Source organism: Rhinopithecus roxellana, chromosome 10, assembly GCF_007565055.1.
Source record: "Rhinopithecus roxellana isolate Shanxi Qingling chromosome 10, ASM756505v1, whole genome shotgun sequence".
NCBI classification, from domain to species: domain Eukaryota; kingdom Metazoa; phylum Chordata; class Mammalia; order Primates; family Cercopithecidae; genus Rhinopithecus; species Rhinopithecus roxellana.
Window position 1 is genome coordinate 9,140,891 of NC_044558.1, and position 15,122 is coordinate 9,156,012.

Sequence of the window (15,122 nt, forward strand, 5' to 3'; positions counted from 1 at the left end):
GGCTGGAGTGCAGTGGTGCCATCATAGCTCACTGCAGCCTGGAACTGCTGGACCCAGTGATCGTCCAGCTTTGGCTTCTGGAGTAGCTGGGACTACAGGTGTGCACTACCAAGGCTTAGATATATATTCAAATCTCATTGGCTATTGCCTTGGATATCACAATGGAGTTTAACTCTGTCCATCATGTCAGCAACATACTATAGTGTCACTGGAGCCACAACTGGATTATGAATGTGACTCACCTAGTGATGCGCCATCCTTTTCAATAACATCTGATAATTGCAGAGATGACTACATCAGACTAGTTGAGCTACAGGGTTCTATTGGGTCACTGGTGACTGGCACGTGGGATAGGGGTGGAAGGGAATCTTTTTTTGGTGCTGTAGAAGGGGCTCTACCCTCTTGTGGAGTAGTGTGATACCCCAAGAATGGAGAGAACAGAAATTCTCAAGATACGCAGCTGATGCCGGAGGATAGAGAATCTTACTGACTTTTTCTTGTTTTTTGGACAGCTAATCAGAAGACAATATATAAAGTTTAGTAACTGAAGTATGGTCAGGGAGAGGTCCTGAAAAATCTGCTTTGGAATATTTAACGGTGACATTCACATAAGGGTTAAGGGTGAAGCCAGCCTTATGGATGTGGGGATCAGGGGAATGTTCCTCAGGTGCTCAGGTCAGGGACAGTGGCAACATCCTCAATAGCTAAGGAGGTGTGGGTGGTTTTTTTTTTTTTTTTTTTTTTATTATACTTTAAGTTCTTGGGTACATGTGCATAACGTGCAGGTTTGTTACATATGTATACTTGTGCCACGTTGGTGTGCTGCACCCATCAACTCGTCAGCACCCATCAATTCGTCATTTATATCAGGTATAACTCCCAATGCAATCCCTCCCCCCTCCCCGCAGGTGTGGGTGTTTTGAGGCAACCATGTGGTTTGTTTCATCACTATATGAGCATCAGGAACTGGCAGTACTGATATGTGAATGGGATCAAGGTGACTGAGAACAAGGTGTGAAACTTTAGGGAAATGATAGGGCTTTTACCTGGTTCAGCATACAGTGAACTGTTCCACATGTAGCTTCTTAAAGCCCTTCGTGTTGTCAAAGCAGAAGCTTTTTTTTTTTTTTTTTTTTGAGACAGAGTCTTGCTCTGTCACACAGGCTGGAATGCAGTGGCATGATCTCAGCTCACTGCAACCTCTGCCTCTCAGGTTCAAGGGATTCTCCTGCCTCAGCCTCCAGAGTAGCTGGTATTACAGGCACACACCACCATGCCCGACTAATTTTTTGTATTTTTGTAGAGATGGGGTTTCGCCATGTTGGCCAGGCTGGTTTTGAACTCCTGACCTCAAGTGATCTGCCTGTCTTGGCCTCCGAAAGTGCTGGGATTACAGGTGTGAGCCACCGCGCTTGGCCTGGATACCAGTTTTTAAGAGAAAGGGATGCAGGAAAGATTGGAGATCTTTAAAGAATCTCTCTCTCTTTTTTTTTTTTTTGAGACGGAGTCTCGCTCTGTCGCCCAGTCTGGAGTGCAGTCGCCGGATCTCAGCTCACTGCAAGCTCCGCCTCCCGGGTTCACGCCATTCTCCTGCCTCAGCCTCCTGAGTAGCTGGGACTACAGGCGCCCGCCACCTCGCCCGGCTAGTTTTTGTATTTTTTAGTAGAGACGGGGTTTCACCATGTTAGCCAGGATGGTCTCGATCTCCTGACCTAGTGATCCGCCCGTCTCGGCCTCCCAAAGTGCTGGGATTACAGGCTTGAGCCACCGTGCCCAGCCAAGAATCTCTTTTTTTAAAAAAATCATCTTTTTCGCTGTAGTTCTGTCACCTTTAATAGACTCTTTATTAAGCCTGCGAATCTTATACTTCTTATCTCTGTTCTGTGTGAGTTGGCATAATGGGTCAAATTCGCAATCCAGAAATGCCTGTATTCTGTTTCTGATGTGCTGAAGAGGTGTACAATTGTCTTCCTTGATTTCAACCTCAAAAGCTTTATATCTTTACCTGGGAACATAGAAGTCATTATTATTATGTCTTTCACAAATTATGTAAACTTAAAAAATTATAAATATTTTCGATGTAAACTACTCCTTGGAGGAAACTGGTTCCTTTAACATTTATTTCCTAATTTTAATTTCTACTAGTTTTTTCTTTCAAGCTTAATGAGTGGGCCTTAGTTCTGTATTACTGCCATCTTAATCATGTTCTTTGTGAGTTTAGTAGCTTTACTTTTTAAAACTTACATTTCCAGAATGAAGACTTCTGTATTTTTGCTTTTTTCTTCATATATCCTACCCCAGCTCCCTCAAGACCTGTCAGCTGTTCCCTGCACCCTTTGTTATCTCTTGCTGTGGTCCAACGGCAAGGACAGTAAGCCGTGGGCACAGACTTTTCCTAAATCGTATGGATTTCCTTTAGTCAGTAACAAGAATTTTGATAGTTAAGGCATTTACGCGTTAAGAATGTGATAAATCCCCCTCCTACTAAATGTAAAGTATTTTTCTATGCAGACTAACTCATATTCACTTTTCTTATAGAATAAGTATGTAACCAAATCTGTTCTTGGCTTCTAAGAAGTTAGAACTCAATGTAAAGCTGACTTGTGGAAAATTACTTACCCATTCTGGGTAAATGGACACAGGTATTTAGTGCTTAAGTAGTTTCTGATATACCATTACATTAACATCATTTTAAAAATCGCTCTGAATTATATGTATTTTAAGAGTGACTGGGTTTTTAAAAAAATAGAAGTGGTAGCAAAAAGCATAATCTTTAATAAGGTAATAAAAGGCAAACACTATTGCTCTGGGCAAAACTTGGCTAATGCTTTTGGATTTAATTCGGAAATCTTCACAGACGATGCTCAGCATCCTATCAGCCCTTGGCAGAGACACACGATCCAGCCTAAATCCTCAAATTCTGGCTCTCGCCCCAAGTGTGTAGCCAGTATCCATAGAGACTGGGAAAAGCATCTGCGAGACGGGGCGGCCCCCTCCTCCTCAGCCCCAAATTGCTTCCTTTTTCGGTGGGAGGAAAAACTCCGAGGAGTTGTGTGGGCGCCTAAGGAGCACACGCTCTTCGGTCCCTCAACGCCCAGTACAGTTTTCGCTAAGTTCCTGGCCGAACCACAGATCCCACGATGCACCAAGCTTCTAGGGCGGTCAGAGGGGCAGCTTCCGGTTTAGGACAGCGCGGCTGCGCACGGCGTGTGGTCTTATTGGCTCGAACCGCCTCGTGCGATGCGCGTCACGACGACGTACGGTCGTGGGGGCGGGGAGACGCGGCGGTCGCGGTCGCGGCGGCGCGAGCGCGATTCCAGAAGCGGCATCGCGGCGGCGGCAGCGGCGGCGGCTACACCGGGCTGGGCCCCCTCCCTCCTCCGTTTCCCCCTCCTTCCCCCTCCCCTCAGCGGTGGCTCCCAAGAAGTCCGAGACACGCGGCGAGGCGGCGACGGGCTCCTGGTGAGGGTCTCTGGAGTGTGGGCGCCGTTTCCTCGGCGTAGAGGGAGAGCCTGGGGTCGGGGGGAGGTGAGAGCTGAGGGGGCGAATGTCCCTGGCGCGGGCGGGAGAGCGCGCTCTCGGCCCGGCCCGCAACTGGATCCCTAACTCTGACCTGCTGTTCGGCGCGCCGTGGCCCGAGGGGCGGCCGTGTGGGGGCCTGAGAGCCGCGCTCCTTGCGACCGCTGTCGGAGGAGTCCGGCGCCCACCGCCCCGCTCGCCTCGCTTCTCGCGGCGGAGGGTCGGAGCCCGCTGCCCTCTGCTCACCTTCGGGTGCAGTTGCTCCAGCTCCTTGCCCGCGGAGAGGATCTGCCCGCCCCTCTTGGTCTCTGTGTTTGTCACTTCTAGGAATTTCTTTGGTGGAGGCTTGGGATGGGTTCTCTTAGCACCACTTTCACAGTGACTGGGGTGGGGCGAGTTCCCTCACCTTTCTCAGGTGGCGCGTCGGGCAGCCTGCTGGGGACCGTGGGTCCTGTCTTCCCAGGCCCCCGTCCGTCCGTGTTCGCTTCTTTTAAAATTACCGGTAACAGGGTTACAAGTCAGTTTTTAGGGGGCTCGGAGAGAGTTTGGGTTGGAAACTGATAACTCTTTTTTTCCTCCTGGCTTTTGACCTTGATTTAAACGTTTGCCTCTGAAATTTTAACAACTTGATAAGATGGTCCAAAAGTGAATTTTGGTAGAAAGATTTAAATGCACAATTGGGATTTTATGGGGACGGTGACTTCATTGCAGGTTGACTTTTTTTTTTTTTTAAATGAGATGTTCTTTTGATTTTTTGACTCTGGGTTTCTGAGACTTGGTTGTTGTTCCCATTTCTGTTCCAGAAGCAGACTTTTTATTACCCCTTCCCCTCAGCAAGAGAATCCCTGTAAACGCCGAGAAATCTGTCACGACATTTAAATTTATTTGATTACAAAACTTTTCCAAATGAAATGCTAAAAATTCCTTCAGAAAAAAATATCCATCTACCCATAGCATTCTTTTTTGGGGGGGAGATTATAAGTCTTGTCAGTTCCGAAGTTTGAAGTGTCCTCTTATCAAAGGCTACCCTTATGTCTCCTTAAACGACTCTTAGGTAATTCCTAGATGTTTTCATCCGTTCTAATAAATTTGTTGTCAGTGCTGATTGTGATGATCTGTAACTAAAATTATTTCATCAGTAAAAATTTACACACATGTGGCAGCTGCTTGTTGGTGAATTATGAAATTTGAAAAAATTGCAAATTAAATGTGAGAGGCATATTTCTTTTAACTTCTCATTGTAACTGTCTGCCCACCACTATACGTTCCTATTTGGACTTTGGTCTGCTTAGCAGATTTCCTCTTTTCACTTGGCACTAGGAATGAGAGTAGGATTTCCAGAGCCTAAAAGAGAGTTTGTTTTTTTTTCTATCCCTAGGTTCCTTGTATGAATTTATAAATAAATGTTTTTTTCTATCAGTAGTATCAATTTAGCTGATGCACCTTTTTTTAGTATAAATCACATTTTGTTTCCGAAAATGAAAAGAATTTATTTCAGGGATTGACAGATTTTAAAGCCTGCAGGCCAAGTCCTGCCAGTTGCCTCCTTTTGTAAATAAACATTTTATTAGCCCTGGTGTGGTAACTCACGCTGGTAATCCCGGCACTTTGGGAGGCCAAGCGGTCAGTAACCTGAGGTCAGGAGTTCGAGACCAGCTTGGCTAACATGGTGAAACCCCGTCCCTATTAAAACTACAAAAATTAGCTGGGTATGGTGGTGCACGCTTGTAATCCCAGCTTCTCAGGAGGCTGAAGCAGGAGTATCGTTTAAACCCAGGAGGTGGAAGTTGCAGTGAGCCAAGATTGCGCCATTGCACTCCTGCCTGGGCAACAAGAGTGAAACTCCGTCTTAAAAAAAGAAAAAAAAGTTTTTGTTAGAACATAGCCATATGCAGTCGTTTAGGTATTGTCTGTGGTTTCTTTTGGGGTACAGCAGCAGAGTTGAGTAGTTGTGCCAGAGAGCCATATGGCCTGTAACACCTCAATATTTATTTACTATGTGGACCTTAATGTAAAAAGTTTGCTGAGCTCCATTAAAAATGATAACTTGGTCAATGTTGAAAATTATTATGAGTCAGAAAATTGTAAAGGAGAAAGTAAAAGTTAAGTACACCGCTTGGGGATTTTTTTGTGTGATTATGTTTATAGAATGTGTTGGTGGTTATTTTTTATATAAATGAACTAAAATTGTTAAATGTTGGTTTATAATCTGCTTTTTTGGTTTGTTTTGTTTTTTGAGATGGAGTTAGAATTCTCTTGTTGCCCAGGCTGGAGTGCAATGGCATGATCTTGGCTCACTGCAACCTCCACCTCCCGGGTTCAAGCGATTCTCCTGCCTCAGCCTCCCGAGTAGCTGGGATTACAGGCGTGCACCACCACACCTGGCTAATTTTTGTGTGTGTGTGTATTTTTAGTAAAGGCAGGGTTTCATCATGTTGGCCAGGCTGGTCTTGAACTCCTGACCACAGGTAATCCACCCGCCTCACCCCTCAAAGTGCTGGGATTACAGGTGTGAGCAACTGTGCCCAGCCCTGTAATCTGCTTTTTTCAAAAGTATTTCATTATTCGTAGTTGGGTTTTGATTGCTTTTGTATTTTCTACATTGGAGGTCTTTCTAGAAAGAGGCTTATGAACCGGCTTTTCCTGATTAGTCTTACCAGTCAAGATTTAAAAAAAAAATCCAGGAATAATAAATGTTTGGTAATGAAGATGCTGGTTAACGTTTATGGAGGACTTACTGTGTACTAGACAATTTCCACTACTCTACATGTATTAAATTATTTAATTGCTGTGGCAGCTCTGTGAGTGTTTACTGTGATTTCTGTTTTACAGGTGAGGAAACTTAAGGAGAAAAATTAAGTAACTGTTGAAGTTTATCAGCTAGCAGATGGTGGAGTTACAATATGCAGTTACAATCATGCAGTCTGATTTGAGAAACCCAAATTCTTAATATGCTACAGAGCCTCTCCTTATATTATTGCTCAGTATAGAAAGTTTGCACAGTCCAGAGATAAATGGTTATCCCTTGGTGTCTGTAGGAATTGCTTCTAGGATCTTTGGTGGATACCAAGATCCACAGATGCTCAAATCTCTGATGTAAATGGCATAGTATTTGCATATGACCTGTGCATATCCTCCCAAATACTTTATATCATTTCTAGATTACTTTTAATACCTAATACAACATAAATGCTATGTAAATAGTTGTTACACTATATTGTTTAGGGAATAAAGACAAAAAAAAAAGTCTGCACGATTCAAATACAGATGCTATATTAAACTTTTTGGATCCAAGCTTGGTTGAATCCACGGACAGAGCCCATGGATATGGAGGGCCAGTTGTATAATGTAAAAAAAATTCCTCCTCATGCACTTGTTTCCAGTTTCATGCTTTGTGGGTAAGGATGGGCACAGTTTGATACAGGTCTTTAAACCTCTCTTTGTATGCATATACAAGTAATTATTTGCAAATTTGTTTGCACATGCAGAATTAAAAAATTAACCTTTTTTTTAACAGCTTTAGATGTACAGAAGTTTGAGCCGATAGTTCAGAAAATGCCCATATTGCCTTCCCTCCCCTCATTTCTCCTGTTGTGAACATCTTGCATTAATTTGGCACATTTATTGCCATTTGATGAGCCAATATCAGTGTTACTGTTTGTTAGTCCATAGTTTACATAGGGCTTGTTCTTTGTGTTGCAGTTTTTTTTTTTTTTTTTTTAAGATCTCACTCTGTAGCTCAGGTTAGAGTGCACTGGTGCCATCATGGCTCTGCAGCCTCCACCTCCTGGGCTCAAGTGATCCTCCCACCTTAGCCTCCCAAAGTGCTGGGGTTACAGGCATGAGCCACCACGCTTGGCCAAGAATTGTTTTTAAAAAAAGTGGGATCAAGCCCAGTGGTGGCTTGTGCCTGTAGTCCCAGCTACTTGGGAGGTTGAGGTGGGAGAATTGCTTGAGGGTAGGAGTTTGAGACCAGTCTGGGCAACACAGCATGTCTCTGTTTCTTAAAAAAAAAAAAAAAAAAAAAGTGGGCCGGGGGTGGTGGTTCATGCCTGTAATCCTTGCACTTTGGGAGGCCAAGGCAGGTGATCACCTGAGGTCAGGTGTTGGAGACCAGGCTGGCCAACGTGATGAAACCCGATCTCTACTAAAAATCCAAAAAAAAAAAAAAAAAAAAAAATCTGAGTATGGTGGTACGCGCCTTTAATCCCAGCTACTCAGGAGGCTGAGGCAGGAGAATCACTTGAACCTGGGAGGCAGAGGTTGCAGTGAGCCGAGATTGCGCCACTGCGTTCCAGCCTGGGCGACGAGAGCAAAACTCCATCTCAAAAAAAAAAAAAAGGGCGAAACCAGTCATTCAGCAGTCATTCACCTTTTTTGGTGGTTTTCAGGATACACTGCTTTTGGGCTTTTTTTTTTTTTTTTCCGAGACGGAGTCTCGCTCTGTCACCCAGGCTGGAGTGCTGTGTCCGGATCTCAGCTCACTGCAAGCTCCTCCTCCCGGGTTCACGCCACTCTCCTGCCTCAGCCTCCTGGGTAGCTGGGACTACAGGCGCCGCCACCTCGCCCGGCTAGTTTTTTGTAGTTTTTAGTAGAGACGGGGTTTCACTGTGTTAGCCAGGATGGTCTCGATCTCCTGTCCTTGTGATCCACCCGTCTCGGCCTCCCAAAGTGCTGGGATTACAGGCTTGAGCCACCACACCCGGCCTGCTTTTGGACTTTTTAATGTAAGCATTCTTGATTTACTAATTTTCAGATTAATGACAATTTATTTTTGGGAATGGAAGGCTGGCTGGGATGTTACTTTTTCTTTTTTTTTTATTTTTTATTTTTTATTTTTTTAAAGTGTATCTCATAGTGGCAGCAGCTTTTTCCCAAAGGAATGCTTATTTTTTTGACTGGACATTTTGGCTATACCTAATCATCAAAGTTCTTCTTTTTTCTCTTTATCTCTGGATTTGGAAAATGGATTCATTTTGGTTTTCTTCCTCATAAATTCTTTTTGGTCTGTCCAGCCATTGCAATTGCTAGTCATGTCTCCTTGTCAGACTGGCTTTTCATGACAGTCATCGATGTTAGAAAAAATTACTTGCTCTTTATCACTATCTATTTCAATACATTTCCTCTTGGGCTTTCTCTGGGGGCAGCACTGAATTTTTTCCTTAGTTGAGCCATGCAGATTTTCTAAAAGTCATCCTTTAGTTTGGCTTTTCACTCCTCCGTAGGTGCTGTTCAGCTTCTAGGAGATTTCTTGCAGTTTCTATTTGTCAACAGATTTACCAGCAGCACCCTCCTCCTCACTGATACTGGTGCTTCCCCACCTATCTTTATCATTTTCAGCCTTCTCTTTTTCTTTCTCTTTTCTTTTTTCTTTTTTTTTTTGAGACCGGATCTTACTCTGTTGCCCAGGCTGGAGTGCAGTGGTGCAATCATAGCTCACTGCAACCTCTGCTTCATGGGCTCAAGTGATCCTCCCACTTCAGCTTCCCAAGTAGCTGGGATTACAGGCATGCACCACCATGCCTGGCTAATGTTTGTATTTTTTGTAGAAACAGGGTTTTGCCATGTTGTCCAGGCTGGTCTTAAACTCCTGGCCTCAAGCGATCCTCGTCCCTCAGCTTCTTGAATAGCTGGATTTAACATGCAGGAGCCATTGTGCCTGGCCATGTTCGTGCACTCTTGATTTTATTGGGGCCTCTGTCAGCTTACCCTGGAATTTATTCTGCATCATCTGAGGATTTGGAAGAGCTGAATCACAGTTGTAGTAGACAGCGTCGTCTTCTTATCCTTGTGTATTTTATACTGGGACAGGTCTTGAGTCTTGAGGCAGTTTTTCTGTCATGGCTAGGGGACATTGAGCTATATTACCTCTTATAGCGCTGATTCAGACTGTCATGTCTTCCCCAAAGTTCTTGACCATAACATAATGGTTGGTCACAGTCATGAGCAATAACTAAGTGATTTCTGGGACTAACAGATGATGAAGTGCATGTTTAGCAAACAGTGACTTCTGTTACTTCTCTGTGGTGCAGCAGCAGAAACTTTTGGCCTAAGGCATAGAGGTTAGAAGGCTTATGAATTCCTACCAATCTGGAGATAAGATTTATGAGCATCATGATACTTCAAACCTCTGCTTAGAGATTTCTAGCTGTGTGCTTCAGGAGTGTTTTGGTAAAACTTTGAGGATCATGAATAAAACTAATAGCTTAAAAGTTAAACACCTTGAGTTTTTTGTTCTTTTGTTTCTCGGGCACTTTTCATAACCTTTTCAGTGTTTTGTGTTTGGAGCCACTCTTTCCAGTGACATACTGCACTAGTAGGTCTCTTGTCATTTTATTCTCAGATTCTGAGTCTGTCCTATTTGTTTCTCTTCTTCGTCTTATCCTAGGAAGAATGTCACAGTGGCAACCAATATCTTGAAACATGCAGTTATGATGACATTGACAGTTTTGGCATCAGTCCAGATGTTTCTTGTAGCGTTCACTCATCACATCCAAAGATAACTTGGCTGCAGTTACATTGCTGTCTTTTAGCAAGGTGTATATGAAATTCTGCAGTACCGTATCCACTTTATTCTTGTGTTTTACTGTTATATTCTTGCTATCAGTCACAACATGAGTATGTAAAGTCTCGAAAGCTTATTATGGCAACTTGGAAGTTCAAAGAAGAGCTTTAGTGAACTTGGTGGATAGATGGGATACTTCTCAGCAAGATAAAAGCTTTGCCAAATGTTATTAGATGATCTTGATTCAAGACAGTATAATTGTAGGAAAGTAGAACTTTTAGCTCTTGAGGAAAGTTACTTAGATGTTCTGGGTAACAGTGACCAATCTGTGCCATAAATATCACCAGCTCTGTCAATTCTTTACCAGGTTTATTGGTTTTAATTTGATAATCTCCATATTGGATTTGTAGTGCATATAGTATTGCTGTAGAAACCCTTTAATGTCAACCAGTGGCTCCACTTTATTAGATTCTGTAACTGCTGCTTGTTACTGGGCAGCTAGTTTCTGCAGGACATGTTGGCTGTAGACTGCATCCACAGTGAGTAGTTCTCAGAGAACCCGTACTGCTGACACTTGCAAACCCATCTCAGCTGTGGTGTGGAGTTGTGGATTTGTACTTCTGGATGTGACGAGAAACAGCATTTGGGAGCTCAGCAGGTGATGCTGTCTTGACTGATTTTTTTTGTGTGTGTGTGTGTATTTTATTTCATTTCTGAGACAGGGTGTTGCTCTGTCACCCAGGCTGGAGTGTCATGGCACAATCATGGCTCACTGCACTCTTGAACTCAAGCAGTCCTCCCGCCTCAGACTCCCACGTAGCTGGGACTATAGATGCACGCCAGGCTAATGTTTGCATTTTTAATGGAGATGAGATTTTGCCATGTTGCCCAGGCTGGCCTTGAACTCCTGGACTCAAGTGATCCTCCTTGCCTTGGCTTCTCAAAATGCTGGGATTATAGGCATGAGCCACTATGCCAGGCCCTGTGTGTGTGTTTTTAAAATTAATATTTGTGGCTTACTTTACATCTGCATCTATTCTCTTCTTTTTAGTAGTTCTCTAGTGTATTATTAAATGGTTATGCTATGACTTAATACTGCTTTTATTGATAGATATTTAGATTATATAAATGGATTGTAGATTGTCCATACATTTTATTTATATTTATTGCTAGCTAATTCCTCTTCAGTAATTTTGTAATAGTTGAAGAAAACATGTTTTTCATTTTGATGTGTATTATCAGACTGCCATCCAGAATGGTCACAACAGTGTAAACTCTCACCAGAAATGGGGGTGGGGTCAAGCTTCTCTGTGTCATTACAAACTTAAAAAAAACTTCTTTTATCTCATAGGAGGTGAAGCATTTACAATATATTCTGTCTAACTGGGAGATGTACTTTGTTTCAATAGCATTCTTTTAATGTTGATTTACGATTACTTCAGGTAGAGCATGCATTCTGTTCCTGGTCCTCCCTTAGGTGGAGCTGCTCCACCTATTTACGTTCTCTGGCTCTTGAAAGCATATGGTTTTGCTGTCACTGATCAAAAAGAATCTGGGTGCCTGCCTAATAGACTATATATTTCTTGAGGGTAAGGAATGTGTAACTTTCTTCGTATCTACTGACGGGTCTGGTATATAGCAGGTGGTGAGTAAATGGTCTTTTAAAAACCTAAATTGGTTCATGTTCTGTTGGGGTTACTGCTGAGTGAAGTGCTTTAATTTTGTTAAAAATAATCTTTTCAAATTGTGAAATATAAACTTGAAAAACTGCAGTGTATGCTGGGCGCGGTGGCCCAGGCCTGTAATCCCAGCACTTTGGGACACCAATGTGGGCAGATCACCTGAGGTCAGGAGTTCGAGACCAGCCTGGCCAACATGGCGAAACCCCCGTCTCTGCTGAAATACCAAAAATAATAATAATAATAATAATAATAATTAGCCAGGCATGGTGACTGGTGCCTGTAATCCCAGCTACTTGGGAGACTGAGGCAGGGGAATCACTTGAACCTGGGAGGCAGATGTTGCGGTGAACCGAGATTGCGCCATTGCATTCCAGCCTGGGCAACAAGAGCAAAACTCCATCTTAAAAGGAAAAGAAAAACTGCAGTATGAAATTGTCACTTTGGTGTGTGTTGTCTCTTATCTTTCATCTCTAAAATCAGTTAAATAGGATGAATTGATATCTTAGGACCTGTTAGGAAATAATTAGCCTATTTTATAAGTACATTTGGTATTTAGAAATTGGAAGTTGAGAAATTTATTAAAAAGGGGATTTGTTTAACATTACTTCTGGTTTTGAATTTTCTGGATTGGAGTATACCATGTGTTAGAAGGGGATATATGTTGGCCAATGATATTATAGATTGGCTTAATTAGTCAAGTGTCCAGACAGAAGGAAAAGGGAAGCTAAATTCCGAGAATTGCCAGATTATCTTCAGGCGTGGGAAAAAAACCTGCAGAAAAGGACACTTTTAAATTTTTTAATGGAAGACTACAACAAAATGGTATTTTCTTTATAACTGGTCATATTATATATTATTACTGGATTTATTGAATATAAGAATATTCTTATTTCCACAGTATGTACTGGAAAACAAAACATACAAAGCATATGGTCTTAAAAGGGGCAAAATTAGTTAGCTTATTACACTTTGGCCATTTAGGCCTTTCTTTTGGATGTTTGTTGTTAGTATATCAGCTAATTATTTTTCATTGGCAGCATATTCACTTTAATCTTGTATGTTTTGAAATTAAGTTTAATGAACATGTGTGCTTAGTTGTATCCATATATCCATTCCTTTGGTTAAGGAGGATGTCTTTGTGGTAGGGGTTACATTATGAAAACTTCAGCAGAATGGAACAGAAGGTTGACTTTATTTTCTTGAAATTTATTTTATCCTATTTCTTCCAGAAAGAATTTCTGGTAACTTAAAAGATCTGGAAGTGTAATAAAATATGTGTAAAAAGAAGAAATCAGGGAAAAGACAAAGCATATATTCTTTTCCCAAGTGACAGCATAATTCAATGACTAAGAATAAAAATTGGGTTTGAATTTGCTTGGCAGCGAGAGTAAAAATGGAAATATGGTAAAATACATAGCACTAAACTAAAAGGAGGAACAAGACCAATTTTTCAAGGGTGAAATCCTCTCTTGACAGATTTTAAGAAACTATTTAAACTGGACATTGTACAAAAGCTGTTTTGTTGTTGTTAGTGGCCCTAGATTAAAAAAAAAAAAAGGTGAGGGCTAAACATTAAGATTTCAAGCCAATGAAATATGTTTTAGGGGTTGATTTGAATTTAGGCTGCAGATGTGTGTTTTATTTGGCCAATGTAGGTTTTTTTTCTTAAAATATTTCAAACATACATGAGACTACAGAGACCAATATAATTAACATTCATACATTAACCATACAGCTGTAGCACACCTTAGCATGTTCCCATATTTCTCATTTTTTTGAGGAAAATACCATGTACAGTTGAAGCAACTTCTTAGATTACAGTTTACTTTCTTCCCAGAAGTTAACTGTTATTCTGAGTATGGTGTTGATAATTTTTTTTTTTTTTTTCGAGACAGGGTCTCACTCTGTCACCCGGGCTAGAGTACAGGGGCATGATTATGGCTCACTGCAGCCCATCTCCTTTGCTTAAGCAGTCCTCCCACTTCAGCCTTCCAAGTAGCTGGGAATAGAGGCGTACACCAGTGTGCCTGGCTAATGTTTGTATTTTTTGTAGAGGTTGGGTTTCGCCTGTTGCCCAGGCTGGTCTCCTGTGTTCAAGCAGTCCATCCACCTTGGCCTCCCAAAAGTGCTGGGATTATGGGTGTGAGCCACCACTCCTGGCCTGATCATTTTTAATGCATGTTTTTATATAATTACTGCATGGGTATATATTCACAAACAAATCATAGTATTGCTTTGCATATTTTCAGATTTGATGTAAATGATATATTCTGCCTATTCTATAATTTGTCTTTCATGAAATTTTTTTTGATTTATATGAAACTGCTGATGTTACCATTTTTGACCTACAAAAATGACAGTTTTATATGACCCACCCTAATAGTCATTACTTTTATCTGCTGTAAAATTATTTTTTATTATATGAATATAGCCAGATTAAATTTATTTATTCTCATGTTGATAGGCATTTAGATTGTTTCCAGGTTTTTGTGTATGAAAAACAATGTTACATTGAACATTCATTATTAGGAATCATTGTGCTTACATTTAAGATTTTTGGCAAGTTTTAAAAACTGCATGTTGTGGCCGGGCACGGTGGCTTGAGCCTGTAATATCAGTACTTTGGGAGGCTGAGGTGGATGGATCACCTGAGGTCAGGAGTTTGAGACCAGCCTGGCCAACATGGTGAAACTCCATCTCTACTAAAAATACAAACATTAGCTGGGCGGGGTGGCGGGTGCCTGAAATCCCAGCTACTCAGGAGGCTGAGGCAGGAGAATCCCTTGAACCTGGGAGGCAGAGGTTGCAGTGAACCGAAATGGCGCCATTGCACTCCAGTTTGGGTGACGAGCGAAACTCCATTTTAAAAAACAAATGAACAAACGAAAAAAAACTCCGCATGTCGTGACTCCCTAATGGGTTGTGAAATCAGTTTAGGAATTAGAATAGAAAAGTATCAGGTTGTATTGCAAACAATAAGGGTAAAATGTTTTGTGAAATTTTTATTTCTGTGTGTATGTATGTGGTTATTAAGTTTGAAATGAAGCCCTCTATGGTAAATTACCCAGAAGTGCAATTATTGGGCTGAAGATTTTGGAGGTTATGGGAGTTTTTTAATCTGTATTGGATATTGTCAAATTTGCTGTCACTTTGCATATTTTAGCACTAGATTTGCTATCTTCCGATTGTTATGATTCATGGCATTGTCAGATTTTTTGTTTACAAATCAGATGAGTGTGAAATGGTACCACATTGTCTTAATTTTTATTTTGATTATGGGGTTGAGTATGTTTTCAAATGTTAGATGACTATTCAAGGTTTGTTCCTTGAATTGACTGTTCTTTTCCTTCCACAGCCATTTGGGTGGTCTTTCTAAATTGATTTTAGAAAGTTTTAAGTTCATTATATACTCTGAT

The 15,122-nt window shown here is 41.6% G+C and overlaps 1 protein-coding gene and 1 pseudogene across 2 annotated transcripts in view; one reads left to right on the forward strand and one right to left on the reverse strand.

Annotated features, from left to right (window-relative positions):
* Window positions 1-3,235: 3,235 nt before the first annotated feature.
* The window catches only part of ADIPOR2 (adiponectin receptor 2), a 90,980-nt gene continuing 79,093 nt past the window's right edge, over window positions 3,236-15,122 (forward strand). The window contains exon 1 of one of the 2 annotated variants that reach the window (XM_010363562.2): window positions 3,236-3,462. The gene's annotated coding sequence lies outside the window, so the exon portion shown is untranslated. The remainder of the gene's footprint in view (window positions 3,463-15,122) is intronic. The other variant, XM_030938864.1, reaches the window with a different exon arrangement.
* Window positions 3,407-10,540, reverse strand: LOC104662543 (annotated as a pseudogene).